Genomic DNA, 21,594 nt, shown 5'->3' with positions numbered 1-21,594 from the left:
GTTTTCCAGATGACACAGTGGTAAAGAATCCACCTACCAGTGCAAGAGGTGCAGGTTCTATGCCTGGATCAGGAAGATGGAAATGGCTATCCACTCCAGTATTCTTGCCTGAAGTTCCGTGGACGGAGGAGCCTGGTGGGCTACAGTCCATAGTGTTGCAGAGAGTCAGGCATGACTGAGCATGCACATGCATTCAGAGAACATACACTTTAAACATTTTTAAGTATTGTAATCTCATTAAATAAACACAGGTGTGGTGTTTAAATGTTACGCATTTGGAAAGCTATATCAGATTCGGATGAAAGATCCTTTCTGCAAGAGGATTATATTTACTCCAAAAGCAGCCAGACAATGATATAGTGCGTTTTTTAATGAGCATTATCCAATCTGTTCATGTTACATTCTATTAAATCTGCTTGTAGCAATAAGAACTCCTCAAATTCTTCTCTATTAAAGTGCACTGTAGAGTGATGAAAAATCATTCCCTTATAATACTATTTCCATAGTGCATTCCTAATGGTGAGAAATACTAACAGATGTTTTAAAGGCAAAAAACCCAAAACTTAAATAACAAATGGTATCATTGTCATTTCCCAAATTGTATCCACTTTTGGAAGGAAAACTCGGTAACAGCTTGATGAAATCTTTCACAAAACGTAGTTTGGAAACTTTAGGGCTTTAATTTCTTTTTAGATTTTCTGTATGAATTAAAGAAAAACATTTATTCAAAAATATATTTTAGATGTTCAATTTAATAAAAGCTATAAAGCACTGGAATGTGAAGTCAGGTGGGCCTTAGGAAGCATCAGTATGAACAAAGCTAATGGAGGTGATGGAATTCCAGTGGAGCTATTTCAAATCCTGAAAGATGATGCTGTGAAAGTGCTATACTCAATATGCCAGCAAATTTGGAAAATTCAGCAGTGGCCACAGGACTGGAAAAAGTCAGTTTTCATTCTAATCCCAAAGAAAGGCAATGCCAAAGAATGCTCAAGCTACTGCACAATTGCACTCATCTCACACGCTAGTAGAGTAATGCTCAAAATTCTCCAAGCCAGGCTTCAGCAATACATGAACTGTGAACTTTCAGATGTTCAAGCTAGAAATCCAGAGAAAAGGCAGAGGAACCAGAGACCAAATTGCCAACCTCAGCTGGATCATCGAAAAAGCGAGAGAGTTCCAGAAAAACATCTATTTCTGCTTTATTGACTATGCCAAAGCCTTTGACTGTGTGGATCACAAGAAACTGTGGAAAATTTTGAAAGAGATGGGAATACCAGACCACCTGACCTGCCTCTTGAGAAATCTGTATGCAGGTCAGGAAGCAGCAGTTAGGACTGGACATGGAACAACAGACTGGTTCCAAATAGGAAAAGGAGTACATCAAGGCTGTATATTGTCACCCTGCTTATTTAACTTATATGCAGAGTACATCATGAGAAACGCTGGGCTGGAGGAAGCACAAGCTGGAATCAAGATTGCAGGGAGAAATATCAATAACTGCAGATATGCAGATGACATTACCCTTATGGCAGAAAGTGAAGAGGAACTAAAAAGCCTCTTGATGAAAGTGAAAGAGGAGAGTGAAATAGTTGGCTTAAAGTTCAACATTCAGGAAACTAAGCTCATGGCATCTGGTCCCATCACTTCATGGCAAATATATGGGGAAACATGGAAACAGTGGCTGACTTTTTTTTGGGGGGAGGGGGCTCCAAAGTCACTGCAGATGGTGACTGCAGCCAAGAAATTAGAAGATGCTTACTCCTTGGAAGGAAAGTTATGACCAACCTAGACAGCATATTAAAAAGCAGACATTACCTTGTCAACAAAGGTCCGTCTAGTCAAGGCTATAGTTTTCCAGTAGTCATGTATGGATGTGAGAGTTGAACTATAAAGAGAGCTGAGCACCAAAGAATTGATGCTTTTGAACTGTGGTGTTGGAGAAGACTCTTGAGAGTCCCTTAGACTACAAGGAGATCCAACCAGTCCATCCTAAAAGATATCAGTCCTGGGTGTTCACTGGAAGGACTGATGTTGAAGCTGAAACTCAATATTTTGGTCACCTGATGTGAAGAGCTGACTCATTTGAAAAGATTTGATGCTGGGAAAGATTGAGGGCAGGAGGAGAAGGGGATGACAGAGGATGAGGTGGTTGGATGGCATCACCGACTCAATGGAGATGGGTTTGGGTGGACTCCAGGAGTTAGTGATAGACAGGGAAGCCTGGTGTGCTGCAGTTCATGGGGTGACAAAGAGTCGGACACGACTGAGCGACTGAACTGAACTACTGAAGCACTAACAGTGAATACAAAAGTGCATTTGTTTAATAAAGTGTTTATAAAATAATTTATACTGTTCCAGTGACTCTAATACTGCCCTCTATTTATTATCTATTGCAATTATTAATGAGATTTTAATAAAAGAGATCAACATTAGTGTTTGGAAAAGTATATTAAAGCACATATGACATGAGAATTATTCCCCACAATCAGTTTAGACACCTCATTGGATTATTTGAGATATACTAGGTGAGAAGAAAGGGACATTTATTCAGTACCTGCTATATGCCCAGCATTATTATAGGTACTTAGTGGTGCTTAGACATTGTTGTGTCCAACTCTATGTGACTCCATGGACTGTATCCCACCAGGCTCCTCTGTCCATGGGACTTCTCAGGCAAGAATGCTGGAGTGGGTTGCCATTTCACACTCCAGGGAATCCTCTAACACAAGTATTAAACCCACATCTCCTAAGTTTTCTGCATTGGCAGGCAGTTTCTTTACCACTGTGCCACATGGGAAGCCCCACAGGTACTTAACATTATTCTTATTAAGATCAAGAAGTCCAGTCACTTGTTGGGTTCAGTCATTGTTCAGTTATTGTTCAGTTACATCCTTCGAACCTCAAAGCAGGTGATGACATGGCCATTATGTGCTCTTCCCCCAAAATGTTTATCATGTCAGAGGGGACATATTGTAATGCACACACATCAAAAATAAGAAGTGCCATGAAAAGCTCGAAGTGTTAAATAAACTAAGAGGATGAATAAATTATTTAAGATCAGCATGTATTATGGGTGATAGATTTAAGATAAAAAATAAGATGATGGAAAAGGTCAACGTTGAGTGGGACATTGAAAGACAAATTCAATTTGGACAACAAAATCTGAAGAATATAAATTTCCAGAGCAATGAATTAATGGTGGCTAATGGGCTTCCCTTGTGGCTTAGCTGGTAAAGAATCCACCTGCAATGTGGGAGACCGGGGTTTGATCCTTGGGTTTGGAAGATCCCCTGAAGAAAGAAAAGGCTACCCACTCCAGAATGCTGGCCTGGAGAATTCAGTGGACTGTATAGTCCATGGAGTCGCAAAGAGTCGGACATGACTGAGAGATATTCACTAATAATAACAACAACAAAAAAGTAACCACAAAGACAAAATATGCTTAACAATTATCATATTGACAAGTTTTAAAACAGCATACAATTAAAAATAGTATTAGCATATGATCCAGCAATTCCACTACTGAGTATATACATAAAACATATGAAAGCAGGCTCTCCAAGAGATCTGTACATATGTCCATGGTAACACTATTCATAACAGGGGAAACAATGGATTCAACCCAAGTGTCTATTAACAGATGAATGGATAAGCTAACTATGGTATATACACACAATGGGGTATTATTTAGCCTTAAAAAGGAAGGAGATATGCTACAAGATGGATGAAACAAGGACAGAAATACAAAAAAATATAAGAATGTTATGAACATTATATACCAACAAATCAGACATTCTAGGAGAAGCAGATAAGTTCCTAGAAACACACAACATATCAATATTGAATGATGATGGAATAGAAAATCTGAGCAGACTGATTACTAACAAGGAGGCTGAATCACTAATCAAAAGCCTCACAACAAAGTCCAGGACCAGACAGCTTCATTGGTGAATTCTCACAAACATTCAAAGAATTACAACCAATCTGTTTCTAACTTTGGAGAAGGGAAACCTCTTTGAGTGAGTGAGAACTCATTCAAACACATTTGACAAAACTAGCATTACCCTAATATCAAAAGCAGACAAAAAATCACACACACATATATACAAGTCAATATCCTTGAACACAGATGCACACACATCATCAACAAGATATTCAGTTTCAGTTCAGTCTCTCAGTCGCGTCCGACTCTTTGTGACCCCATGAATCGCAACACGCCAGGCCTCCCTGTCCATCACCAACTCCTGGAGTTCACTCAGACTCACGTCATCGAGTCAGTGATGCCACCCAGCCATCTCAGACTCTGTCGTCCCCTTCTCCTCCTGCCCCCAATCCCTCCCAGCATCAGAGTCTTTTCCAATGAGTCAACTCTTCGCATGAGGTGGCCAAAGTACTGGAGTTTCAGCTTTAGCATCATTCCTTCCAAAGAAATCCCAGGGCTGATCTCCTTCAGAATGGACTGGTTGGATCTCCTTGCAGTCCAAGGGACTCTCAAGAGTCTTCTCCAACACCACAATTCAGAAGCATCAATTCTTCGGCGCTCAGCTTTCTTCACAGTCCAACTCTCCCATCCATACATGACCACTGGAAAAACCATAGCCTTGACTAGACGGACCTTTGTTGGCAAAGTAACATCTCTGCTTTTCAATATGCTATCTAGGTTGGTCATAACTTTCCTTCCAAGGAGTAAGCCTTTTAATTTCATGGCTATAGTCACCATCTGCAGTGATTTTGGGGCCCCCAAAAATAAAGTCTGACACGGTTTCCAGTTTCCCCATATATTTCCCATGAAGTGATGGGACCAGATGCCATGATCTTTGTTTTCTGAATGTTGAGCTTTAAGCCAACTTTTTCACTCTCCACTTTCACCTTCATCAAGAGGCTTTCTAGTTCCTTTTCACTTTCTGCCATAAGGGTGGTGTCATCTGCATATCTGAGTTTATTGATATTTCTCCCAGCAATCTTGATTCCAGTTTGTGATTCTTCCAGCCCAGCATTTCTCATGATGTACTCTGCATATAAGTTAAATAAGCAGGGTGACAATATACAGCCTTGACGTACTCAAGATATTAGCAAGCTGAATTCAACAGTACATTAAAAGGCTCATACACCATGATCAGGGGCTTCCCCCATGGCTCAACAATAAAGAATTTGCCTGCCAGGGCAGGAGACGTGGGTTTGATCCCTGGGTGGGGGAGATCCTTTGGAGATGGGCATAGCAGCCCACTCCAGTATTCTTGCCTGGAAAATCCCATGGACAGAGGAGCCTGGCAGGCTATGGTCCATAGGGTCACAAAGAGTCAAACGTGACTCTGAAGTTACCACACATACGAAAAGATGGTTTAACATCTGCAGATCACTCAATGAGATACACCACATTACAATAAAAGGAAAAAAGAAAAAAGTTTTCTACAATGGGTCATCACAGAAAACCAATTGGTAAATATTTAGAAATTCTGTGATCCAATTGTTAAATCATTAGTAGATTGAAAACAGTCTTATTGTACTACTTGGGGAGTACTTCAGATCAGGGCTTTTTTGCTTGTTTGATGAGTCAGTTTATCAGCACTTTATGCGCTTATCCATCAACAGGAGAATGAATAAATAGATTGTCATATTTTAATACAAGAAAACAACACAGAGCAATTTAAATGAAGAGATATCTCATAAATATTTGTAAAGAATGATGTGTGTGTGCGTGCTAAGTTCCTTCAGTTGTGTCCAACTCTTTGTGAGCCTATGGACTGTAACCCGTCAGGCTCCTCTGTCCATGGGATTCTCCAGGCAAGCATACTGGAGTGGGTTGCCAGGACCATCTCCAGAAGATCTTCCCCACCCAGGGATCAAACCCACGTGTCTTATATCTCCTGCATTTGACAGCGGGTCCTTTAACACTAGTACCACCTGGGAAACCTAAAGAATGTTGATATCAGTTCAGTTCAGTTCAGTTCAGTCGTGTCTGACTCTTTGCAACCCCATGAACCGCAGCACGCCAGGCCTCCCTGTCCATCACCAACTCCCAGAGTCCACCCAAATCCATATCCACTGAGTCAGTGATGCCATCCAACCATTTCATCCTCTGTCGTCCCCTTCTCCTCCTGTCCTCAATCTTTCCCAGCATCAGAGTCTTTTCAAATGAGTCAGCTCTTCACATCAGGTGGCCAAAGTATTGGAGTTTCAGCTTCAACATCAGTCCTTCCACTGAACACCAGGACTGATCTCCTTTAGGATGGACTGGTTGGCTCTCCTTGCTGTCCAAGGGACTCTCAAGCGTCTTCTCCAACACCACAGTTCAAAAGCATCAATTCTTCGGCGCTCAGCTCTCTTTATAGTTCAACTCTCACATCCATACATGACCACTGGAAAAACCATAGCCTTGACTAGATGGACCTTTGTTGGCAAAGTAATGTCTCTGCTTTTTAATATGCTGTCTAGGTTGGTCATAACTTTTCTTCCAAGGAGTAAGTGTCTTTTAAATTCATGTTCATATATCAACAAAGAATTTTGATATAATACTATTTATATAACTTGCTTTTATCTTGTTATTTTATTGAGATATCAGTGATACACCTAAAACTAATAAAATGTTATGTGTAAATTATAAAAAATTTAATATAAAAACTATTACATAATTCTGTGTAACATATGGATTATAGTAATGTAAAAATGTATTGGCAATAGCAATATATATTACCCAAAAAAACCCTCTGATTAGACCTCCCTGATGTTAGTTAAGAGTAAAATCTTTTTCTATAATACATATATATGTATACATTATTCTGAAAAAATATGACAGTTATTAAGCATTTTAAAGATGGATGGTAGAGTTACAGATCTTTTAAAAGATTATTTTCTCATAATGTTTTGTTCAAAATATTGCATAGTAAAAGCATGTGTTAGTCGCTCAGTCCTGTCCGGCTCTTTGTGATCCCATGAACTGTAGCCCTCCAGCATCCTCTCATGGAATTCCCCAGGCAAGAATACTGGACTGGGTAGTCATTCCTTTCTCTAGGCATTCTTCCAGACACAGGGATTGAACCTAGGTCTTTACTGCAGGCAGATTCTTTATCATCTGAGCCTCAAGGGAAGCCCAAGTATAAAAATAATATAATTTTAAGATAAAGTAATTTCCATTGCTCAAGGAATTAATGATATAATTATATTCATAAAATTTAATATTTATAATTATGTTTTCATAATTATAGATTAAATTATAGAATTTTAGAGATGGAAGGAGACTCATAGGTTATTTAGCCTAGTTTGAAATTTTTAATTGGAACTAAATCCCAGAAAGTTTAATGGACATACCCAAAGTCCAGTGGTCTATCTAAAAAGGCACATACTTTTTAATTTGCACATCTTATTGTTTTGAGAAAAGACACAAAATCTTTTGATGATATTACTGATGGTTTCTCTGCTCAGTGATTCTATCTTGGGAGGTCCTAAACAGGTAAGAGAGTTTGGCTTTGATTCCACCTCACCAGTGACTAATATTTAATAAAATCATTTCATAACCCATCATCATTTAATTCTGGTTTTTATTTCTTGCTCTTACTCTCCCTCAATCAATAAAAAATAATAATGCATGAAATTAAACTTCACCTTCCACTAATATTGTGAAGGTAAATATAATTGGTCATATGTATGTAGCAATTATTTCAGGAAGGCAAGTTTGATTTTTGTGGAAAATGAACTAGGAGAAAAGGAGACTTTCTTTTGATTCTTAAAGTTTTAATAAACTATTTGTGGTATTCGGTCACATCTGTTCTTTCTATAAATTTTCAATAACGTTTCTTCTTTTGTCATGAAATGTGTCAGAAATGTACTTTGAATAACACTTTGGGGGAACTTTTAAATCTTTTTCCAAAGCAAAAAAATACAAAAATTATTTGTAGCAGGGATAGAATTAGAACCTGGAATTTTTAAGCTTTATTTCATTTTAGCACCAAATGTCACCCTAATGCAGTAATTGATATTATGTTTATTTCTCTCATTTTATAATTATAGTCTTACAGTAATGTAGTAAGCACTGTTGAAATAAGGACATTAAGTGATGAACTGGAAAATAAAAGATTCAGACATTCAATATTACTATGACTTTCAATTGTACAGTTCCTTGTAAATGAGTCAGTTATAGTCATTTACTAAGAGCTGTTGATACTTTAGTATCTTTGAAAAACTGAACTAAAAGAAGACGTTGGCACTTATTAAGAAGTTGCCGTTCAACTTTTCTCAGCCACATTTCTTGAGATTTTCTTGTGTATATCATATAGCACGGAGATAAACACTTCAAAATGAGGGTGTGAGAATCTGGACCAACATGGACTGGGGACAGGATTTTGTCTGAGACGTTCACAACCTAAGAGGAAAAAATATATCCATGGATTGTTAGGTAAGTCCTAAACTATAATTATTTCTAAGAATTATAAGAAGCTAATTCTTACCTGAAGAAATGTTGATCAAATCTGCTTCCCATGAACTTAAGCAAAAAAAAAAAAAAAAAAATCTGTTCATAAGATAGCAAAACAAGCAAACAAGCTATATGTGAGGGAAGAAAAGCAATAGATAAACATATGCAAAGCTTATTCACTGCTAAGCACTTAACACACTTTGGTTTAATTCTCGGAACAATCTGGTAAGGTTAGTAAATATTATCCCCATTTTACAGATGAAGAACTTCGGCTCAGAGAGTTTCATCGTATTTGTAAAGTTCAGGATCTTATCTAAAGGTAAGAGTACATAAGGGACAGAACCCCAAATTAATACTGAGATATATAACTAAATCTTAAGTACTTCTTTCCTCATGTCACATTTCCTTCTTGCAGAGTAACGTGGCTTTGTTATGTATACTCTATAATTGTGGTCAGGTATTGAAAGTGTTAACTCATGTGGAGTTAAAAATTTTTTAGGAGATAAAATTTCTTTTTGCGTGTATATAGTTTGCATTTGTGATACTTCTAAAATTTCCCCTAGATTTAGAACGTGCAGCTCTCTGATATGGTAAGCCACAATGGAAAATTGGTAAATAAAGTTTTTATTCGGCTTCTGTCAAGTTCCCTGGCGGGAAAAAATATCCTCTGTGATACTACTACTTTACCCCATTATCAGACAATTCTGTCTTCTCACTGGGCATTTTTGGACAGATTTTATAGTAGTCATTCGTTCAGCTATCGAGATTCAAAAAACAGGTTTTAATCCAAGTATTTCAGGCAAATGAGTTTCATAATAAGTTCTGTAATAAAAAAAAAGCTTATTTTTATAACTATTATGAAATAAATTAGCTATTTTCAGAAATTAAGCTCAATTTCAAAACTGAAACATCCATTTACTTAAAAGTTAGTATGTTTAAATATGCTACAAAAACAAATTTGATGCAAACAATACATTTTTTAAAATGTTTGAATCTCAGTGAACTTGAAACTCCTAACATATTTTTTCTTGACTAAATTTTATTATTTTGACAATTATCTGTATTTCTATTTTATATCTGGTCCTTCCTGCCTTGACTATGGCATAAGGTTCAGTAAATCTTCATGAATATCTACTTATTTTATTCATATGCTGGAGAAGCCATGGCTACATTTAAAATACACCAGAACAGGAAAAAGAAGATCTCTTTGCAACTTCACTAAACTGGGGAAATACATTGGAAACTAACTAAACTTTTTTAAAGCAAGGGCTTTGTCTCATCCCATAGCATCTAAAATAGTCCTTGGTACAAAGTAAGGGGTTAATAGCTGGTTCAGATTATGCAGTTCTGAAAAGTCTGTAAATTATACATCATGGAGATCTATATGCTCCTAGTTTAATAGATTCTACTGTATCTAATCTTGTAGAAGTAATGTTTTTCTTTGGGACATTCTCTGGTTGATGGATTTCAACAGTTTTCAACCCCAACTCTAATAAAAATAAGTTATACATGAATAACATTATTAAACTATTTTTTTTTAGTTTCCATTACCTGGGAGCATTCAAAACAATATGTGAAAACATAAAAAGAAAAAACAGTGTCTAAGTTAATAACATTTTAAGCCATGTAGCATTTTTAAGACAAAAATTTTTAAAAATCTAGATATATATTTATAGACATTCATATATTATATATGTATTATATATATGTATATGTGCATGTATTTAATAATGCATCCAGTTAACTTATGATTTTTTATTTTTTGCATTTTTATTTTTAATGCATTATTTTTCAGAGAAAAACCCAAAATTTAATAATGAAAAAAATTTAAGCAAAATTACAAAATATATTAGGTTTCAGGCTGTTTTCTATATCTTAACCATTTGCAGGAGATTATCAACTGAGTCGGTAATATACAATTAGCAGACTTCCTATAATATTTGCATTTTTATCTGTTTCCAGCATCTCTGTTTTTCTTAACACTCTCTCTCTTTTCACATGTGTAAATAACGTAAATAGGTATATAATTATCACATCACCTACAGACATGTTCATTCACTTCTCTGAGTAAATAAGAAAAGCAGTTATATTTGTTGTACATGTATTTCATATATACTTAAACTGCATAAAATTGTACTTTTTCTAAGTTAAAATGGTCAAATATTAACTAGTTCACGGAGCTCAACTAATATAACACACATTTCTTTCCACTGTATTTTATGATATTAAAATATTTCTCTTTTTATGGTTAATGAAACTATATTCAGTACATGCAGAACTGTTCAGAATTCTAAGCTGATTAGTGTTCTATTTTCTGATTTGGTTAACTCAGTTAAGACACTATACTACTGAGCCATTTAATTTCTCAAAAATATATCTGCAAAAGTAGATTATTAATACAAAGATGTGTGAATAAACAGTTACGGGTTTTTCCTTGTTCATCTAAGGTTTATTTCTCTTATAACAACCTCTTCCTCTATCACTTTCCTTGGTATCCCAAAATGTACACACTCACCTCTCTCTATTTAAAGCAAAATCTCAGTTCTCTACCCATTCTTTTTTTAAAATTAATTTATTTATTGGTTGCTCTCGGTCTTCATCGCTGCACAGGCGTTCTCTAGGTGCAGAAATTAGGGTCTATGTTGCGGTGTGCGGGCTTCTCATCGGGGTAGTTCTCTTGTTTCCGAGCACAGGCTCTAGGTGCGCAGGTTTCCCTAGTTGCAGCACAGAGGCTCCAGGGCCTGCGGGCTTGAGTAGTTGTGTCTCACTGGGTCTAGGGCGCAGGCTCAGTAGTGGCCTAGGGGCTTAGCTGCTCCTAGGCACGTGGGATCTTTCTGGACAGGAATGAATGGAACCCATGTCGACGGCATTGGCAGGTGGATTTTTATCCACTGTGTCACCAGGGGAGTCCTCCACCTTCTTTTTATTGATTATTAGCTAAGTGATGGTTCAGAAAAAAATTTAATGGTCCTTAAAGTTGCACATCTTTTTTTAAGAGATTTTTTTTTTTTCAAAACCACGGTTAAAAATTGGAAGAAATTATCTTTATCAGGATAAATGAAATTCTTAAGACATTTTCATTGTAGCATTCATCTGTCTTTCATCTCTCAAAATATTTTCTACAAATTATATACCTGATTATGTTTATGCAAATATCCCTAAATTTTATGCCAGTCAGTCCCTTGTGATTCATATGCCCATAATTCTCTTTTGCTCTAACAGTCACATTTGTAAATACTTAACTTGTAAAATTATTTTGAATTATATACTGAAAGTATTTATTCATTAATGTACTTATTAATTATGTATTACAATAGATATAGAAACTGTCACAGTGCCAGACACATAATAGATGCTTACACTTTCTGACTAAATGTCTGAATGATTGAAGTAGTCCAGCATAAATAAAAATACAAAAGTCACATGATTTTAAAATTAGATCATGAGAATGTAAACTTTCTTGAGCAGGTAAAATTCAGAAAAAAAAATACACAAATGGTTAAAAATCCTATGAGAAAAGGTTAAACCTAACTAATGATTAAAGAATTACAAATTAAAGCAACAAAATGTCATTTTTACTTATCAGATTGACAAAGTTTAAACTGGTTGATAATGTTTACTGCTGCTAAGGATGTGGTGAAATGTTTATACTTATTTACCTTTGTGCAACATAGATGAGTGTAACTTTTAAGAGAAATTTGCCTTTTCTTTAAATATTTAAAGTTTCTATTCAGTGACTCAGCAATCACATGTCTAGATATTTAACCTATAAACCTATTCATACAAGTGAGAGCTTTATTCATGCATGTCACAGTTTATATATTGTAGCATTTCACAAATTTAAGGGAAAAAGCTAGAAACAATAAAAATTTTACCGTTTTTCTATGTTTTAAGACAAACGCACCTAGCAATTCACCTAAATTCACCTAAATTCACCTAAATGGAAACTGATTTCTCTTACGCTTATTGAAGTGAGAGGACTTTGGGATGAGAGGGGCATTCATTCTTAAACATCCTGCCTATTTAACTCTATGTTAAATGGGCTATAGCTTTTTATTACTGTAGGTAATTTTATTCTTCCTTTTTGGACTTTTTTCAGATCATAAGATTTATTCTTTTTCCAGAAATTATATACAATAGGAAAGCTGTAAGAAGTTTTCCATTCAATTGAAAATATTTTGTGGCAGGTATCAGTCTCTATTTTCAATGTAAACTTCATAGTTATGATTAATAATCCTAGAAGGAGATGTGGAACTCAATACAACCCCCTCTCTCACTCAGGTAAAAGTTTAAGGAAAACACAAATGAATCATACATTTCTGTATAATCTGTGCTTTTGTCAAAAGGTTGCCATGACTCATTTATGACTTTCCATAGCTTTAAAACCAGTGTTTTTAACCATAGAAGATCGACTTCATGGTCCTATTATGACAACAGTTGAGTCAATAATTGACTCTTTAGTTCATGCATGAATGTTTTTGTAGAAATAAACCAAGTACAACTGTCCTTTGCTACAACTCCACAATGCAGAATCTGAAACGGAGGAAGAGAGAGACTAAAAAACCAAGTGCTCTTATATGTACTGTGATCAACTCATTTGATATTTTAAAACCTTTTTATTTTTGTATTGGAGTGTAGCCAATTAACAATGTTGTGAACAGCAAAGAGACTCGGCCATAAATATACATGAATCCATTCTCCCCCAGATTCCCCTCCCACCCAGGCTGCCCCATAACATCCAGTCCCTTGTGCCATACAGTAGATCCTTGTTGGTTATCCATTTTAAATATGGCAGTGTGTACTTAACTTCATTCGATTTTCACAGCTCCCTATGGGATCAACTATAGCTCAAGGGTCAAATAGCTGCCAACAATACAAAGAACTAGAATTTGAACCCAAATCCATATGATTTAAAATATTGCTTACATGATCAAACTATCATGTAATTCTCACTTAATTCGCTTCAGTATCTACTTGTTTTTTAGCCAGTCCCGCAGTTTTCAGAATCACATCTTTGGGACAGTATTTTGTAAAATAAATGCTTTGCTACTCAGTTTTAAGCAGTAAGCTCTGGTATCAGAAAAACAGTATCTATGGATGATTCTAACGTACTATTTTAACCAATGGTCTTATCATTGTCCTACTTAAGGTAGAAGAAAACAGAGGTAAAGTCAGTCCTCTGGATTTTCAGCACCCTTTGGGTATTCTTTTAAAACCATTCTTCTTTAGAAGGGCTGCTTTAAATGAATTGACTTTTACTTGACCATGAAGAAAGGTAAACTGACTTCAACAGTTCAAAATATATCAGGAGTTTAATTCCCTCAGAAAAAAATTATTTGTCTCATCTCTTCTTTGAGGTCCCTTTTGGGCTAGATACTTTAGCTCCCAAGAATGAACACACACATAGAAAAAAAAATAATAACATTTAAAACAAAGGAACATTACAGAAATTAAGAGATAGTACAACTGTTTCCACTAATGTATGTCTTTATATCTCTTTAAAAGCAACAATAGGCTCATAAACATGGCTAATATTGAGGATAAAATCCCATCTCTTAATCTATATCACATTTCTTGTATCAGAGTGCTTATTTAAAAAATCATGTTATTGTTTTCTTAAAATTATTTAACCCAGAAGCTTTGACTCAAGAAAAACATGTCCCTAACATAAATAATGATATATTGTGACTATACAGGGGTAAAGCTTAAACTCTTGTGCATGCCAGGAATTACTGCTCTGTCATCTTAAAGTTTTTTAGGTCCCCTGTTTTGTTGTCTGTATTTCAGACAGACTGTATTTGAGAAAGAGAGGAAGTAGGGTGTGGTTATGTTCACAGCTCCTATGGTTAATAAACTAAAGAGGGTTCTTGATATCTTTGTTACTCCAAACATCTTGATTCTAGAGCTCTTGGTTGGAAAGAAAAAAGCACATAATTTTAGTATAAAAAATTAAAATTAATTGCAGCTGTATGGTTTGAGCACCTTGAGTTCTTAAAAGACATGCTCACATTGAGATGCTTAATTAAATCCAACTTTTGGACCTCAAATTCTGAGAACTGTAATTTGAAGGCTTTTATTCATTGCTTTTGATGCCACTTAGGGTCCAAAATGATCCTACTGAGATTTCTCTCACTGATTCACCTTCAATGATGAGCGAATAAGTAAATTATTATCCAATAAATTATTATTAGATCATCCAGACATTTCTATTTACCAATCACTTCTTGTCACATCTTTACTAAAAGTTGTCCACAGATGTAAATTTTCACAAATAAAAAGGCAATGTAGTAAAGGCAGGTGTCACATACCACAGTCTTAAGCTCTTTCTGACAGGCATTTTGTTGAATTACTAAATTGGTAAACTTAAAAATTATGTTCTCTCACAAGGCTCCAGGAAGGAGCTAGTAAATCACATGGAGCCTCCCCTAAAACAGCCATCATTAAGTAGAATTTCCTAAAGTTAGGAAAATATAAAGTGCTCATATCAAAGATCCTTAAGAAAGCCCATTCAAATTATGATCAATTTTAATCAAATAGAAGTGCTTGAAATTCAAGTTTGCATTTTTTTCCCCTCAAATAGAGCAAATGATTTTAATTAAAGAAGAAAGAGAAAAAGCTAGCCTCTCATACTTACCAGTTCCTTCGTTCATTTACGGATGCTTCCTCCTACCTCTTAAATTCAGGTATTTCTCAGGAAAGGTCTGAGTATGCACTCCCTTGAAGGCTCCATCTTCTGTGTTCCTACCCAGCTAGTATCTCTGAATACAGCCTTCCAGTTCATAATTGTTGCTCTTAGGATCCACATACTAAACGTTTGCTGGATATGGATCAATCTGAGCTCATGAACTGCTCTACAAATTTCTGCCACTAATTTTACTTGTTAAAAATGCTTAACAATAAGTATTACTCACGAAGCAGCTATGTTGTAAGCCCTTTCCATGCATTTGCTTATTTGATTATCACTACAAACAGTAAAGGATACATTGTTATAATTCTTAATATACAGAAATGGAAACAGAAACTTAAGGAAGGTTAAGGTTAAGCTGCTGCAAACTGACCCAGCTAATGAGAGGCAGTGCTGGGACTTCAACCCGTGTGGTTCTTCCTCGAAAGCCTGTGGACCTGACCACTAGGCAGCTGGAAATCACCCTTCTCACCCTGATTTGAAACCTCAGGCATATTTTGATGTCTCCTTTTATCCATCTAATTATCTTGCTAGTCTAGAGGTAAACTAAAGATACAAATTTTGAGCCCCATAAGAATACTGCTATGTACATCATATACATGGTGTTTTACACACACACACACACACACACACACACACACACATATACATGTATATAAACATCCACATCAGGTCGTATAGTTTTGAGAATTAGGAGAAAATCAAATGTGTGTGTTGAGTAAACAAGGCTCATTTTAATTCTGTTTCAAAATTTATTTCCTACATAGTTCCTCTTTTGTACATTCTCTGTGTCTTTCATAGTTCAGTCAGAACTTTCAATCCCTTGACCTTGATTTTTCCCAGTCTTCAATATTCTGCTAGTTTCAAACACCCACAACCCCTAGCTCTCGTTGGTCACAATACAGTGCTCCTTGAGCAAACTTTCAAAATGCAAAGTTCTGAAGTCCTGCCAAAACCTCACTTCTTGTGGAATAAAAATCTTTAGCTTAGCATTTAGACCTCTAAGAATAACATCATTTCATTTCCTTTATGTCCCTGCCAAGTATGTTGTGCTCAGTTGTGTCAGACTCTTTGCAACCCCATGGACCGCGTAGCCCACCATTCTCCTCTCTCCATGGGATTTTCCAGGAAGAATACTGGAGCGGTCACCACTCCCGATTCTTTACCACTGCACCACCCACATGTCTCAGGCAAAATAGGGCATAATACTGTGGCTTCCACGCACAGGATCCATTCCTGTGCTTTGCCTCACTCCTGTGAATGAGAACATGCCTTCTCAGAACCATCTGAGCTCAGCTTTTCCAAAAGATAGCTGACTTACCCAATAGGAAGGAATGAGTGTACAGGAGCACCTCTCCCAAATGTGTATCCGGGCACCCTTAGTGATTTTAGTATGCTTTAAATTTTAAATATATATTAAATAATTTATATATATTTCAGTTCAGTCACTCAGTCGTGTCCGACTCTTTGTGACTCCGTGGACTGCAGCATGCCAGGCCTCCCTGTCCCTCACCAACTTCTGGAGTTTATTCAAACTCATGTCCATTGAGTTGGTGATGCCATCCAGTTCTTAATAGACTAAGCCCTTTGAAATCTTGATCAGTTTCTGTCTCATCTTCACACGTTCCATGAAGTTTTGATGATATTAGTTACAATAAGCATTGCTTGAATGAATAAATGAATGAATGAATGAATGCATGGTTGGGAGGAAGGAGGGATGGAATTGAATGGATGAATTTTCAGTAGAAGAGAGCATGGGGATGGACCTAAATGTCTATCACATTCTTGACCCCCAAGAGAAAAAACCACTTATAAAACAAAGTGTAGCAGCATTTATTATTCACTCAACAGACAGTTAATGGACCCTACTACATGATGGGAACTATGCCAAGGACTTTGTTATCATGCCTGTGCTCATTTGTAAATATATCTTACCTAGCAGAACATTCTTGCATATTTCAGGCACAAAAGAGTAATAAACTGTAGCCTAGGTAAGCTGCCACTTAACGGCTCTATCAAAACCAATATATTTAACTCCCAATGTTAAAAATGCAAGCAAACGTTTAACTTCCAAGATCAATTACACTTGTAGAAAGAGGCTTGCTGGGAACAGCATTCTGTCTTGTCAAGGACTCCTTATCATCAAAGAAGAATAAACACTCTAATTATTTTTTTTTACTTTTTTTTCTGTTTTCTAATTGGATCATTCATTACTCTCTTGAATTCAAATCAACATCAGATTTATAGTTGGAGGCTATTGAAATATTGATTTGGTTATAGAAATGTCAAGCTTGGCAGGTAAGCTGTCTTTCTGCCAGAGAAAGCTTTTGCTTTAGTAAACTTGTTTTAAAAGGCAGATGGAATGTAATCAGCAAGTAATTTGCATTTGTATCAGGTACGGAGAGAAGTTTTTAAAATTTAAAGAGTCTCCTTAGCATCCCTCTGATGCCAGATTCTTGGAATTAAGGTAACAAACCTGAACCACAGTATACAAATCCTGTTTATTGTAAGCTCTGATGTTGATCTTTTTCTGCAGACCCATGCTACACTTAAAGTGAGTTACAGGGGCCACTGAATCTTACAGGGTGTCATTATTAGGACAGTGTGTCACCCTAGTTAGATACAAATTCTACCTGGTTCTGTAATTTCTGGCCAGATAAACATAAAACATCAAATCAACTTTCCATAGATCTTAGTTTAATAGTCTCTAATATAAGAAGAGCATCTCTTTCCTGCTTGTCTCTCAGTATTGTAGTGAGAGAAATGAATATATTTTTTAACAAGAATCCTCCATCCTCTGCACGTCTTTCACTATTGTAGTGAGAGAAATGAATATATTTTTTAACAAGAATCCTCCATCCTCTGCACTGTTTAAAATAACATTTTTTTCTTGAGAAGATACTATGCAATTCTAGTATAGATGTGTTTCTCTATAGAAAAAAAAATAGTCATTTACTGTCTTTCTGATGAGCTAATCAGGGGAAAAAAATGAGAAAGAGGGACTTAAAAAGAAATGCGGAAAAGAAGGAACAGACAATGATATAAAAAGAAAAAAGGCTGCATACCTAGATGGAGCTTAACGTTGAAGAGTATTTTGGTGTGTTGGAAATTATTAGCTACTCTATCACTTTGGATAGATCTTATTATATGAAGACCTCTTTCTACCCCCTCAAGATACACACTGAGTACACTTCTAATTGACAAGTAATTCTCCCTCACCCCAGGTGAACAAAAATGAACTTCTACTTGTCCATAATGCATATGTGAGGAACAGACAGAAGACCCTAGGAAATTAATTGCCTCCCAACCCTTGTAGCTCAGCTGGTAAAGAATCTGCCTGCAACGTGGGAGACCTGGGTTTGATCCCTGGGTTGGAAAGGTCCCCTGGAGAAGGGAAAGGCTATCCTCTCCAGTATGCTGGCGTGGAGAATTCCGTGGACTGTAAAGTCCATGGGGTCACAAAGAGTCAGACACAGCTGAGTGGCTTTCACACTTAATACACTCAGCCCTTCCTTAGTTTTGCTTGTTTGTCACATGGTCAGGAGGGAAAGTGTTCTAAACCTCCTTGGGTTGGTGAGACTAAGTTCTCTGCTATTGTCAGAATGGAGAAGGTAATGAGTTCCAGAATGGGGTATTGCAAATTTTGTCCAGTTTCAGTGGAGAGAGTCATAAACCAATTGCTATTCTAGCTGTTGTTTTCCTCCTCTCCCATAACTAGGGTTTGCAAAGAAATGTTTTAAATTGAGATAGTATGTCAACATTTTTTTTTTTAATGCTCGGAGCTGAGCACCTTAGCAAACTCCTCCAAACAAGCCCTACAAACTCTTACCCTTATACAGCCCAATCTGATGATTCAAAAATGAAACCTTTTAATCTCAGCCCACTGATCAACTAAGATATTTTAATGTTTTAGCTGTGAGTAAAAATAATTGCTTTCTCAAAGAGAATACCTTCAGTCTCCTCTAGAATTAGGACTGGAAAAATCAGCCCTGGGCTTCTGTTTCTGCCCACAGTTTTCAAAATAAGAATGATGTCTTCACACTTAATGAAACAACCCTTCATGGCTGGTCAAGAGGACTCAGGAGGTCGACTCTCCAGGCCCCTGGCCGTGCAGTGTAAGTATCTTGCTCAGTCCTTTTAAATGCTAGCAGATATTTTCTCCATGGATGTTAGAGCTTTGGAAATTTTAATTTTTAATCTGTTATCCAATCCAAAATAGTATTTTCACAAAACTAAAATGGTAATTGAGCTGCCTTTTCCCCTTCTTTTGTGGGATTCTTCCAAAAATCTGGAAGATGTTCATTAGGAGAAATTATACGTTAGCAATCCACCCAATGTAAGCACACAGTTCATTCTGAGAATATGCATTCAGCAGTAGGGTCTTGGTACATACCTGTGATGTTGCTATTGTAGACATATTCATATAAGGAAAATGGGTTTGTGGTTTCGAGACCCTAATTGAGTTGTCTGAGAAACCAGGCATACCAATGAGGCATTTCCTGTATCCTACGCATCAACTTTGCAGATTAGATGAGCTGTAATTCTAAATGTACATTCTTAGCTCGTTTAATTCCTTATTCAAAGAAGTGGTGGAAAAGATGGGTATCGTTTGGATCTACTACTGCAGGTTATCGTAGAAGTTGATTTCTTCTTAAATTATAATATTTGGTTTTGTTTAGATTTTCAGAAACAGGAAAAATTGCTATGAGAATCTTATATACTGTGAAAGCATATAGATGAAGCTTTTTGTACTTTATACAATGTGATGAAAAAGCTAACTGATGTCCATAAATGGGCTGGGCTGGTTGTCGCTCCAATAAGGTTTTAGATTTGGTGAGTCTGCTCTTTAGGTGGATGGGTTCAGCGCTCTGTCCTCATCTCTAAGTGGCTGAGGCTGCAAGGCCGCCTTCCTCCTATACACAGTTCTAGGCTGGCTTCCCTCAGGTCACCATGCTTGCTGCCTCCATCGCTCTCCTGCTTGCTTGCATCTTTGGGATTCTGGCCATTTTCCATCTTAAAAGATCCAAATCTTCAGTTTAACAAATTCACCTGACCACGCTCTGTGACACCAAGCGACAGGTTTCCTAAAATAGACAATAACTGCCATGTCATGATGTCTCATTATTTTCAGTTTTTTTAATCTTTTGAAGCAGAAGTATTTGATGAGACAAACATGCTTTTTAAAAGACTTTAAAGGAATGGTGGGTTAGAATCAAACTCTTCAATATGCTCTCGCTTCAGAAATCCTTGATATAATTTATATATAAAGAGACTAGGTTCTGAGAAACAGCCATCATATTCTCTATAAACTATGCAACCTTGGACATCATGACCCTTTTCGGCTTCATATTCTCTGACTATAAAATAGGAGTTTGGAACAAGTGGTTTCCATGCGTCTTCCCAGTTCTGTCATTCTCACTGTACTTTACCAAAATCATTATAGTCAGTTCAGTTCAGTTCAGTCGCTCAGTCGTGTCCGACTCTCTGTGACCCCATGAATCGCAGCACGCCAGGCCTCCCTGTCCATTACCAACTCCCGGAGTTCACTCAAACTCATGTCCATCAAGTCGGTGATGCCATCCAGCCATCTCATCCTGGGTCGTCCCCTTCTCCTCCTGCCCCCAATCCCTCCCAGCATCAGAGTCTTTTCCAATGAGTCAACTCTTTGCGTTAAAGAGACTGTCAAATCAGACTCACGAGTGTAGAAGTCACGGATATATAGACTCTTTGTACCTACCCACAATGTAACTGTTCTTTCCATTTTGCCCTTAATTCTAACATTGTACTGTAGAAAGTATACGACAGAAGGACAATTTGGATGAATAATTAATTAATGACCCTACAACAAGCATCTCAAATTGGCTTGATTCTCATTGCTATATATTCTCATTGATCTCAGTAAGTATGGGTTTTTTGTACTTATTGGGTTAAAAGAAGCCCCCTTTATTATCACATTTTTACTGTACCTCAATTTGAATTTGTGCACTGGGGTGAATTTCTGCTGACCTCAGGTAGAAATTTACAGAAGAAGAAAAAAAGAAAAAAGTAGATTTATTAAAAAATGTAGTTGTGATCTATAGTACCTGCAGATGATATTTTAACTTCTAAAAACCATTTTTAAAAAGTGAAAGCCAGTTTGAGTCTCTTAAAATCACTTGCTTAAATGATGACAAACTTTCTTGAAAACTCTAAACCCCCAAAACAAAGTCTTTACTTTGCTCTGTGAATCAATTACACTGGCATAAGACCATTTAAGAATATCTCACTTACTACAAGAATGGTTAAGATGCATCTCAGAGGCTGTCTCCTAGTATCAAGTAAATTCAGTTAAATCAAGCACCATATATTTATATTCCTCTATAGCAGAGCATTTTCTATCATACCCCCATTTTCCTCTCTTCTCTGTTCTTGAGCAAAACAGAGTGCCCTCAGTTCTTATTACTAAACTGTTCAAATGTATCACATTTACCTAAATTCCTCTATGCCTACTCATTAC

At 36.5% G+C, this 21,594-nt stretch overlaps 1 long non-coding RNA gene across 1 annotated transcript; it reads left to right on the top strand.

The window, feature by feature from the left end:
* Positions 1–8,283: 8,283 nt before the first annotated feature.
* Positions 8,284–19,213, top strand: LOC132657548 (uncharacterized). The gene is made up of 3 exons (XR_009595901.1): positions 8,284–8,395; positions 8,672–8,732; positions 19,112–19,213. It is a non-coding gene; the product is annotated as an uncharacterized LOC132657548 (long non-coding RNA).
* Positions 19,214–21,594: the final 2,381 nt, after the last annotated feature.

Source organism: Ovis aries, chromosome 13 (genome assembly GCF_016772045.2).
Source record: "Ovis aries strain OAR_USU_Benz2616 breed Rambouillet chromosome 13, ARS-UI_Ramb_v3.0, whole genome shotgun sequence".
NCBI lineage: Eukaryota > Metazoa > Chordata > Mammalia > Artiodactyla > Bovidae > Ovis > Ovis aries.
Note: the sequence above shows the minus strand (reverse complement) of the source record. Positions and strands in the feature narration are given on the sequence as shown.